This window comes from Microtus pennsylvanicus, chromosome 8 (genome assembly GCF_037038515.1).
Source record: "Microtus pennsylvanicus isolate mMicPen1 chromosome 8, mMicPen1.hap1, whole genome shotgun sequence".
In the NCBI taxonomy this organism is placed as follows: Eukaryota; Metazoa; Chordata; class Mammalia; order Rodentia; family Cricetidae; genus Microtus; species Microtus pennsylvanicus.
Genome location: NC_134586.1, coordinates 43,613,808 through 43,626,375, shown reverse-complemented (window position 1 = coordinate 43,626,375; position 12,568 = coordinate 43,613,808).

Below are 12,568 nucleotides of genomic sequence, written 5' to 3'. Positions count from 1 at the left end.
GGGAGATTCATGTATTCTCCATGAGTCCCTCTACACCTACCTCCCTAGGTCTACAGATTGTTGTTTGGCTATTATTTATTGAACGGCTAATGTCAACATATAAGTGAATATATGCCATATTTCTAGTTCCATCAATTTGCCTGCAAATTTCATGATGTTATTTTTTAACAGCTGAGTAGTACTTTATCTTGTAAGTATGCCATGTTTGTTTTATCCATTCTTATGTTGAGGGACATCTAGGTCTAGGGTCAATATCACCACAACCACAATGATTCGGGCTAACACATGGAATGGGTGTTCTCTGGGTGGTGCAACATGTCCTCTCTGCTTCTGTGCAGGTACTGAGATACTGTGTTCTGGTGAATAGGGTTAAAGATCACTGGGAGGGGAGTCACCCTTCAATCCCCGGGGGATGAGGAGGGGTGAAGTGGGAGAAGAGGTGAGAGTAGGGTGGGGTGTCGTGGCCTGGTGGGGAATTCTCTGGGAACCAGCAGGCTCTCTCAGACTCCAGCACCTTCTATGGCCTATCCAGAGGTTGGGAAAGGGAACCAAGATAGAGGATTGACCACCTTCCTGCCCTCCCTTTCATCTCTCTGCACACTTAGCATGCCAGGTGTGACCCCATGTGATCAAATCCTTTTGTAATTTTCAAAATACTGAAAAAGTACTTAGATTTGGCTAAATAAATAAATGTTTATAATGCTTTAATTTAGAAGAATTTATAATTTGAATGAAAGTGGGCTTTTAAAAAAGATTTACTATAAATGTAAACTAGATCAGATTAAGTCTGTAATAATCTAATATTTAAAGTATAATGACTTCCAAGAGAAAAAAATCAATAGAAATTATGAAATTCAGCCAAAAAAATCCCCACAATATAACTATAAAGGATTCTGGAAATCATTGTTTTCATTTTTAAATTCATTTAGTTCTTTTTTGTGCTTTTATACAAACTAAATATTTTCTAATAGGTTCACTTACTATTGTGCTGCTAATGGTGATAGTTAAGAATCAAACCCATTAAGTTTATGGAATCCTAGAGGGGTTGTCTGCTGTTAATTTAGAAATCTGACCTAAAAACATACTTATGTCAAATATGTGGGACAGATTACAAGGTGTGTAGTGAATCTGCCATCTCTGCCATCACTTCCTTGTTTATTCTTGGGAAAAGATTCCAACGCTCCACTTAGTCCAAAATCCTCTTCTTGGTTTCGTTGGTACTGAACCCACTGTGCTCTGACCCTCAGTGTAACTGCATGTCTGCATGTGACTGAAACCAACCTAGTAAGATCCATTCTTTGATGGTGAAAAACCTGGCTATCAAACTGAATCAATAGATGAAAATTATAAGCTTAGAGAGGCACAGAGTGAATGTTTGTACTGTGGTGGACAACAGCTAAGCAATATTAACAATAGTTCCTAAGTATCATTATTGTAATGGTTCTTCTAACATTCACTTTATAACATTGAATTCTTTTTTGACTTTTTCCACTATGAGTATGACATGATTCTGAGCTTTTCTGAAGTAGACAGTTTGATAAAGGGTTAGGGCAGTGGACATGTGAATAAAGAACCAGAAGATAAGTCATATAAAAAATTTGGGGTTATATTTATTTCTTTATATAATCAAAATTTCTGAGGCTTGCTTGTACTTTCTTAAGGAACAATAGGAAGCTAGAAATTTAATTATTTTTTTGCATATAGACTAACTTCTCTACCTGCTCCAATAACCAAATAAACAACATGAACAAAAATAATATCCTTATACTATATCATTGGCAAAAATCTCATCTTTTTGTAATTCTAAAAATATTAGTCCTATTCCATCTCTTTCAATTTTCATCAATATCAAAATTGAAAAGAGTAAAGAAAAGATAGTGTTCTGTCTTTTTGCTTTGAAAAATGATACAGTGAAGGAGAGGGGTAATCATTAGAAAGTGGAAACTCTGGTGTCCTGAGATGAATTATGGTCTTTTGTACCAAGTAGAATTTTAAATCTTACAGATTTTCTATAAGTGCCCTGCACAATTACCTACGTTCAGTTAATTTGGATGCTAATTTTTAACCTCTCTTCCCTAAAATTCGTATTATTCATTCATCCAGCATTCATTAATTTACCAGAAGTGAATTAGTACTGGATGTTATATTTCACAGGACAGTGGAAAATTTTTAGTTGATGGGAAAATAGCTTTTTACTACAGTGCAGTGGCAGTAGCAGCAGAGGGAGAACAGTCATGTAGGAAATCATAAGAATTTAAAGTTGACAATGTTCTACTTAATGAAAGAACCTTCTAATAGAAACATGTGATCTCTTCGAGGGTAATATTGTCATAGAAAGCACAGTGCCGTCTACTTGGTAGATGCACTGTGTGTATGTAGTGAATAAATGATGGGAGCTCAACCCTTCCTGAAGCAGATATATCCCTGGTTAGACATAAAAGATGGTCTGTTACATAATTAATTTTTGTGACCACCTCTTAATATGATAATACCCTAAGAAGATGCAATATTTGTGGTTAGGAGCTTAGAGGGGTGATTGCGTTAAGATACAGCTGTTGTGGGAGGAGCACAGGAAATTGGTATTTTAATAGGAAGAGAAAGATGCAGGGACTGATCTTCTGACAGTATTTTCGGATCTGATCATTTCAGATCAGGGTAATGTCTGAAAATCACAAAGAGGGCTTTCACTAGGACCCAAGTCTGTCAGAACCTTGATATTATGTTCTCTGATCTCTAGAACTATGAGAAGTGAATATTATTTTACCTCTCAAGTGTTAACAGTTCATACTCTTATCTAAGACAAAATGTCATTTCCAAAGCACAGAATTCTATGTCACTGTTGTGTTGTGTCATTAATATATCCAACACTGGAATTAGGTGTTTTTTATTTCTATTTTTTTATATCTGCAATCCTTTCGTCTTTGAGTTAATTAAAATAAAAAGTATGAATCCTACCCATTGGTCTCTTACATATATCTGCTGCATTTGTTAACCAACACACTTGTCCGTCAGGGGAAAGTATGATTCTATTTACAGAAATCTTGCACCTTTCTGTTTCTCACAGAAGTCATTCACTTAATTTCCCCCATATTTTACACTGTTACGCAAAAAATCGTGTTGCTGAGAAAGGAAAATCAAAGGCTTCTGATGGTGAGATTGTACCAAAATGCTTCTTTGAAGCAGTCAGTTTCATAGAATCTCCAAAATCAGAAAATCCCCATCTCTAAGGGCTCTGTCTGGTGCTCATTTTCAGCATAATCCAAAAAAAAAAAAAACCATTCTATTGTTCCTCCCAGTCAGAACAAGCACAAAACGATGGGGAAAGTGCCTATTGGGTTGTTTAAACAGTGTGAAGGTCTGGAATTGGCTATACTTCCAAAGGACAACACTATTTTATATAGACAGAAAATATAGGGCATGAAAGGACTTTGAATTAAAATAGTGAGCTAAGAAAGAGTAGTAAAGAGGTGGGAAACATGGGCCCATCTTGTGGTTATTGCTTACGTGTCTCTTCAATATCAGCTTTGTCTGAGAACTAGTATCAGTAAGGAAAAGACAGGTTTCCATGCGAAGGGGCCAGAATAATATGGTATATAAAGTATTTGGAATAATAAAAGGTTCCTTGGGGCAAGGATACTATGTATGTTTTGCTCTTTAGATCTGGCTAGGGATGGTCACATCAGTCTTTTCTCTGAAAAGGTAGGTCTATTTTCAAAACAATTCTTTATATTGAGCTGTCATTTACCTCTCACGGCTTCCACCTTTGGGGTTCAGTTCAGCCGTCTGAAAGTCCTCAGAATACATCTGTGCACTCACACATGCTGTGTCTGTGCATTTGAAGACGGCTATCGTTCTCAGAAGCATCTCAAGTGCCTCCTGGGGTCATCTGCCGAGAATAGTTTTCAGAATGTTTAGAACGACGGCAAATTGTTAGTTCTGCGTTGTATTTTATCTATGTCAACAAAGCAGCTACTATTTTACACACAAGTGCCAGCTATAACTTAGTAAGAAGAGAACTTTTTAGGATTTATTTTTAAAGGTGTTCTCAACATCTGAATAATTTTGGCTGTTAGTGTTCCTCGGTGCAGTAAGAGGTTATAATAACGTCACGTTAGTATCTTACAACACTCAACAGTAGATTGTACTGTCTCTTATTTACACTTGAGCCACTTGGGCAAAATACAGATAATTCACAGCTTGTATGTAGCAGAGAAAGGATCTGAATTTAGATATGTGGAGTCTAAGTCTATACCCTGAAGCAGTGAAGTAGATCTTATGCTTCATGTACATAGTAAAGCCAGCCATTTTACTTTAGTGGTCTTAGAATATTCCTTAACACTAGCACAGACACTACAAAGAGCTGATAACCAGTAAAGCAAATAGATGAAATAATGAATAGGAGTTTGGAAATTGAACAGCAGTGTACCTGTAGGAAGCAAAGGTTATGGAAAAAGCCAGAAGCTGGTGAAATTATGCATAGGGACTTTTACAATGGTTATAAAAACAGGATAGAAAATATAATTGGATATTACTCTGAATGATACTGAAACTCCAGAACAAAGAAAAGTCTCCTGAGACTATTTCTCAGTACGTTATTTGGTTGCACATAAAATTAAATATATTTTGAAAGTTTTTCCATAAATTTTTGTATTTTCAATTTTTTATTATATTATTTTACACACACACACACACACACACACATATATATATGTGTGTGTGTGTGTGTGTGTGTGTGTATAGGTAGGTTTTTTGCCTGAATATATGTCTGTATATAATGTGTATGCTTGGTAACTGCAGAGGACAAAAGAGGGCATTGGGTCCCTAAAATCAGAGTTAAATACAATTGTGAGCTGCCATGTTTATGTTGGCAATCAAACTCAGGTTCTCTGTAAGAGCAACCAGTGATCTGAACCACTGAGCCACCTCTTCAGCCTCAAGTGGCTATACTTATACTTAAATCAACATCTATCAATTAAAAAAATCCCATTTAGCCAAAAATGTTAACAGTCATAATGAAAAGCTGTGCATTATGTCAAAAACAGTTGTCAACAATTATTTCAACTGTAAGACAAATAAAAAAGCCCCATGGAAGAAAATATTGCTACATTCAAGAGAAATCCCTGACTGGTAAGAATTACTCCCATTTATTTACTTGTTAGAAAAGTCTGATGGGGCTATAGGTTTAATTTGTACTTTGAATGAACTTATACTGAACTGTTGTCCTGTTACTGTTATGGAAATAGATTAATAAGTTTTTAAAGATAAGTCTTTAAGTTTTCCTTTGGGAGATAGAAATCAAATTAGTAATTAAAATAAATAAATGAGTCATAAACATCACTAAGTCTCAAATATTATAAAAAACTCAATACACCACCATATTGGGTTTCATGATCTAAGCTGATGGGTATTACTGATGAGTATTACTGATAAGTATCTCTTCCTCAATATAAAAAACTAAGGATATCTCTATATATAGTAACATATGGGATGACTTCAATTCTTTCGTATAATCACTTAATGTTTGAAAATAGAAGCATTAGCTTACCAAAATTAACTTATTCCTCTACCTAATTATTTTGAAAATACAAATTGAAGATAAAACTTAGTATTGAAGTCAGGTTTTTTCTTTATTTTATTGATTTTTATTGAACTCTACGTTTTTCTCTGCTCCCCTCCATGCCTCTCCCCTCCCCTTCAACTCTCTTCCAAGGTCCCCATTCTTCCAATTTATTTAGGTGACTTGTCTTTTTCTACTTCCCATGGATATTAGATCTATGTATGTCTCTCTTAGTATCGAAGTCAGTTTTTAACCCCCCCAATATTATTTTGTTATCAGCTGTGAAGAATTTCTTTTTAGTCTTCTTAATCTTTATTGTGACATTTAAAATGGAAAGTCATTAAGAAATAGTGATAATTCTTATTTTGGTCAAAATTTATAAACAGATCTGTAACTGCATCTGGGATCTGATATCTCCAGCTGTATGATATTAAAGATAATAAGACTGGAAGTAATCAAGATATGGGTTTTTCATCTAAATTATTTGTATCTATTTGGAGCGGTAGATATTTTAAATTCTCATTTTGTGGGTGCAGAAGTACCTGTAGGTAATATTGTTGAATATTTCTCTCACTAGTACATGGCTTGATTTAGAATTCAGCTATGTCTAGCCAACACTGTATTTTCTCATTAATCAAGAATATCATGTTAAAAAATAGAAGTTGCTGTACTTCCAAATCTAAGGAAAATTAATAGCAAACACATGATCACAGGGGGTTTTCTTTGCCAAGCATCCGTTGGCAGCTCAAAGTCAATCTTCATGCTCTCTGGAATAATGATGAAGTATTTTAGTATAAGGCTAATTTTTAGAAGTCTAATGAATTCTAGAAGTCAACCTTGGCTAACTTAAGCTGAAAGCCATAATTGGAGCCTGATGTGTTTTCCTGCAAAAAGCTTTTCTCAAACAGTATGTTATAATGCAGTTAAATGTCAGATATACAAAAGCAGCTTGCATGGGTCACTGTTGTAAACAGTAACAAAAAGATCCCCCATGGAGTTTGTTACCTCCACATGTAATTGGTAGATGAAGGTTTGGGGCTCTTTGATCCAGTTTTTACTTGGTTCTGCACCACTAGCTTCATTTCTTCATGATTCAGTAACTAAATCTAAATCTTACTCTAAGATATGTTCACTGGTTCTATTGTTTCTTTCTTTCATTCCTGTAATGAAACTTTTCTCGCATGATTAAGCAAAATGTAACAGATCATGAACCAATTTTAATTATTAAAGCAGTATATAATATTTTCATTACTTCCTTTGAGATTGTGATTTCATTCTGTAAAAACTATGATAAAATATAGTGCTATTAGCTATGTAGAGTGCCACACATCCTTATAACTTCTGAAAATCATGTGGATGATACTTTAACATGGATTCTGAGTATAGAAATAGACAGTGAGGGATGTATTCTGTATTTTAGAAACAGAATTAAATTAATAACAAGATGTTCTTGTGTGCCATACAGATTGGAAAGAGTACTACATTTACATTTTACATAACAAGAAAGACAGTCAAAATGACTTTAAATCTGTAACTGTCCAACCAGCATGGATAGAGGGCTTACATGACCAAAAGTCTCAGGAATGAGAAGGGGCGAGGGAAGCTTGTACACTTGCACAACTGGAAAGACACAGATTGACACCGGTAGGAAACGTCAAAAAGAAATAGAAGTTGATGATTCCAAGTGCAGGAATGTGAAGAAGTGTGAGCTGCTATGTACAATGGAGATGGGAGGAATTTAATTCCTAAAGCTCATCATGAGCACATGTTAAATGTTAGAAAATTTTCTTTCAAATATCCTTGAGGGTTAGCTTGAAGGGGAAACATGAGACAGTTTCTTCCCATGTTTATATGAAAAAATGAGCATAGTAAACTATAAACTCAACTGTTACTAATTGGAAAAAGCAAAGATTATACTAAGTATGTTCTTGACCAACAGTGTAATTAAATTATAAAATGATAACAAAAGACTAGCTTATAAAAATCAGAGCCATACAAAATTGAGCACACTTAAGAGGAAAATCTACTAGGATGTTAAACATTTCTGAGATAAAGGAAATAGTATTTTAAAATATGTCAAAATATAGGATGTAGGTGTGACAAAGGTCAAAGGAAACTTCTTTCACTACACTTAATTTGAGAAACATAACTATTTAAAGCCAGTAACATATTTTTATTAATATTTAATTAATAATATTACTTTTATTGATTGATTTATTGCTTTTATGTCCTGACTGTAGTATCCCCCTTCCCTCTTATCCCCCCATATCCTGTCTCCGACTCCCCTTCACATACCCGTCATTCAATTCCCTTCTTTTCTTATCCTTTTCAGAAAAGAACAGGCCTCTCATGGTTATCAGCAAAGCATGACTTATCAAGTTGTCATAAGACTAAATACCACCCCTCCCCTGTATTTAGGCTGATCAAAGCAGTCCAGTATGAAGAATAGATTCTGAAGAGCCAGCCAAAGCATTAGGAAATAACACTGTTCCCATTATCTGAAGTCTCACCAATAGACCAAGTTACACAACTGTCACATATATGTAGAGTGCCTATGTTGGTCTCTTGCAGGCTCCCTGATTGTTGGTTGAGACTCTGTGAGTTCCTATGAACCAGGGTAGTTGTTTCTGTGGGTTCCCTTGTGATGTACTTGATCCTTCCTCCCTTCAATTTGATTCCTCAAGTTCACTCTAATATTTGGGTCTGGGTCCCTGTATTTGTTTCCATCAGTTACTGGATGAAGGATCTTTGACGACAAAATATATTTAACTTGGTATTGGCTTTCAGTTTGCTGTATACTCCTTTTATTATAGTTAGGTATGATCTTTGGATCCCTGCTCTCTCCATGACATTTATCATGAAGGGGTGTTGGATTTTGTCAAATGCTTTTTCAGTATCTAATGAGGTGATCATGTGGTTTGTTTGTTTAAATTCTTTCAGTTTGTTTATATGGTGGATACATTTACAGCTTTTCGTATGTTGAACCATCCTTGCAACTCTGGGGTGAAGCTTACTTGATCATGGTGGGTACTCTTTTTGATGCATTTTTTTATTTAGTTTGGCAGTATTTTGTTAAATATATTTGCATCAATGTTTATGAGGGAATTGGCATGTAATTCTTTTTCTTGGTTGAGTCTTTGCATGTTTTGGGATTCAGGATAACTGGGTCCTTATAATAAGAAGAACTTTGGATTGTTAATTTTGTTTCTATTTGTGTAATAATTTGAGCTACTGGTCTTAGCTCTTCTTCCAAATATTGGAAGAATTCTGCCTGAAATCATCTGATCATGGCCTTTTTTTTCTTTTTATTTATTTATTTATTTGTTTGGAGACTTTTAATGACTACTTCTATTTCGTTAGGGGTTATAAGTAGGTTTAAATTATTTATCTCATCTTTCTTTAATTTTGGCATGTGACATCTGTCAAGAAATTTGTCCATTTATTTTAGGTTTTCCAATTCTGTGGAGTACAGGTTTTTTAAGTATGACCTAATGATTGTCTGAATTTCTTCAATGTCTGTTATTATGTCCTCTCCTTCATTTCTGAGTTTGTTAATTTGGGTATTCTCTCTTTGTCATTTAGTTTGGATGAGGATTTTTCTATCTTGTTAATTTTCTCAAAGAACCAACTTTTTGTTTAATTGGTTCTTTGTATTGTCCTCTTTGTTTCTATTTTATTTATTTCAGCATGAATTTTAATTATTTTCTGCCCTCTACTCCACTTGAGTGTATTTGCTTCTCTTTGTTCTAGATCTTTCCTGTGTGTTGTTAAGTCACTAGTATGAGATTTCTCCAAATTCTTTATGAAGGTACTTTGTGCTATGAACTTTCCTCCTATCACTGCTTTCATTGTGTCCTATAAGTTTGGATATGTTATGCATTTATTTTCATTGAATTCAGGGAAGTCATTAATATTTGTCTTTATTTCCTCCTTGACCAAGTAGTAATTCTTCCTGAGAAATTGCCATACTGACATCCAAAGGGGTTGTACCAGCTTTCACTCCCACCAGCAATGCACAAGTATCCCCTTACCCTACAACCTCTCCAGCATGAATTGTCATCAGTGTTTTTGATCTTGGCCATTCTTATAGTTATAAGATGAAATCTTGACCATTCTTAATAGTTGTAAGATGGAATCACAGAGTTGCTTTGATTTGTATTTCTCTGATGCCTAAGGATGTTGAGCATTTCCTTAAGTGTCTTTCAGCCATTTTAGATTCCTCTGCGGAGAGTTCGCTGTTTAGGTCTGTACTCCATTTTTTAATTGGATTCCTTTTTCTTTTGATGGCCAATTTCTTGAGTTCTTTGTTTATTTTGGAGATCAGATCTCTGTCTGATATGGGGTTAATAAAGATTTTTTTTTCATTCTGTAGGCAGATATTTTGTCCTTTGCTTTACAGTTTCAAGAGGTCCCATTTATTGTATCTTACAATGTCTGTACTACTGGCGTTATATTTAGGAAGTGGTCTCTGGTGCCAATGCATTCAAGTATACTTCCCACATTCTCTTTCATGAGGTTCAGTGTGGCTGCCTTTATGTAGAGGTCTTCGATCCATTTGGAGTTGAGTTTTGTGCATGGTATTATATATGGATCTACTTTCATTTTTCTACAAGTTGATATCCAGTTATGTAAGTACCATTTGTTAAAGTGCTTTCTGTTTCCATTTTATATTTTTGCTTCTTTGTCAAAAATCAGGTGTTTGTCAGTGTGTGGATTAATATCTGGGTCTTCGATTCAGTTCTATTGGTCCTCCTATCTGTTTTTATGCCAATACCAGGCTGTTTTCTATACTGTAGCTCTGTAGTAGAGTTTGAAGTCAGGGATTGTGATGCCTTCAGAATTTCTTTATTGTACAGGATTGTTTGGGCTATAATGGAATTTTTGCTTTTTCATATGAAGTTGAGTACCATTCTTCTGAAGTCTATGAAGAATTTTGCTGGGATTTTGATGGGCATTGAATTGAATCTGTAGATTCCTTTTGGTAAGATTGCCATTTTTACTATGTTAATTCTACCTACCCAAGAACATTGGAGATCTTTTTATTTTCTGGTGTTTTTTTTTTTCAATTTCTTTCTTCAAAGATTTGAAGTTCTTGTCATTCAAGTCTTCCACTTGTTTGGTTAGAATTACTCCAAGATATTTTATGCTATTTGTGACTATTGTGAAGGATGATGTTTCTCTGATTTCTTTCTAAGCCCATTTATCATCTGTGTACAGGAGGGCTACTGATTTTTTTTTGAGTTAATCTTGTATCCTGCTACATTACTGAAATTGTTTATAAATTATAGAAGTTTCTTGGTAGAATTTTTGGGGTCGCTTATGTAAACTATCATATCATCAGCAAATATTGAGAGTTTGACTTCTTCTTTTCCCGATTGGTATCCCCTCGATGTTCTTTTGTTGTCTTATTGCTCTAGCTAGGACTGCAGGAAATATACTAAATAGATATAGAGAGAGTAGACTACCTTGTTTTCTTCCTGCTTTCAGTGGGATCACTGTGAGTTTCTCTCCATTGGGTTTGATGTTGCCTGTTGGCTTGCTGTATATTGCCTTTATTATGTTTAGGTATGTTTCTTGTATCCCTGCTCTTTCCAAGACCTTTATCATGAAGGGATGTTGTATTTTGTCTAAAGATTTTTCAACATCTAATGAGATGATCACTGTGGTTTTTGCTTTTCCAGTTTGTTTATATGGTGGATTACATTGACAGAATTTGTATGTTGATCCATCTTTGCATCTCTGGGATGAAGATGACCTGATCATGGCGGATGGTAATTTTAATGTGTACTTGGATTCAATTTTCTAGTATTTTATTGAGTATTTCTGCATGATAAGTGAGATTGGTCTGTAATTATCTTTCTTAGTAATATCTTTATGTCGTTTGGGTATTAGGGTAATTGTAGACTTATAAAAAAAGAGTTTGCAACGTTCCTTCTGTTTCTATTGTGTTGAACAATTTGAGGAGTATTGGTATTAGTTTGTCTTTGAAAATCTTGTAGAATTCTGAGCTGAAACTATCTTGTCCTGGGCTTTTGGGGGTTGGAAGACTGTTGATGACTGGTTCTATTTCTTTAGCAGTTATAGGTCTTTTTAATTTGCTTATCTGGTCGATTTAATTTTGGTAAGTGACAATTATCCAGAAAGTTGTCCATTTCCTTTAAGTTTTCCAATTTTTTAGAGTACAGGTTTTCAAAGTATGACCTAATGATTCTCTGGATTTCTCCATGTCTGTTGTTATGTCTCCTTTTTTATTTCTAATTTTGTTAATTTGGATATTCTCTCTCTGCCTTTTGGTTAGTTTGGATAAAGCTTTGTCTATTTTGCTGATGTTCTTGGAGAACCAACTATTTGTCTCATTGATTCTTTGTATTGTTTTCTTTGTTTCTATTTTGTTGATTTCAGTTCTCAATTTCATTATTTCCTGTCATCTAGTTCTCTTTGGTGAGTTTGCTTTCTTTTGTTCTAAAGTTTTCAAATGTTTCGTTAATTCACTTGTGTGGGATTTTTCCAGCTTCTTTATGTATGCATTTAGTGCTATGAACTTTCCTCTTAACACTGTTTTCATTGTATCCCATAAATTTGGGCATGTTGTATGATAATTTTTATTAAATTTTAGGAAGTCTTTAATTTCTCCCTTTATTTCTTCCTTGACCCATTGATGTTTCAGATGAGCATTATATAATTTTCGTGTGTTTGTGGGATTTCTGGAATTAGTGATGCTGTTGAATTCTAATTTAAACCATGGTGATCCGATAAGATAAAATGGTTATTCCAACTTTTTTTGTATCTATTGAGGTTTGTTTTGTTTATGTGGTCAATTTCTGGGAAGTTTGCATGAGGTGCTAATAAGAAGGTTTTTTTATGTCATACCATCTGTTAGTTCCCTTATTTCTCTGTAAATTTTTTTCTCTGATTTTCCTGTTTAGTGGTGAAAGTGGGGTGTTGAAGTCTTTCACTATTTTAGCTTGTGGTGTTGAATGTGTGATTAAAGCTTTAGAAGTGTTTCTTTTA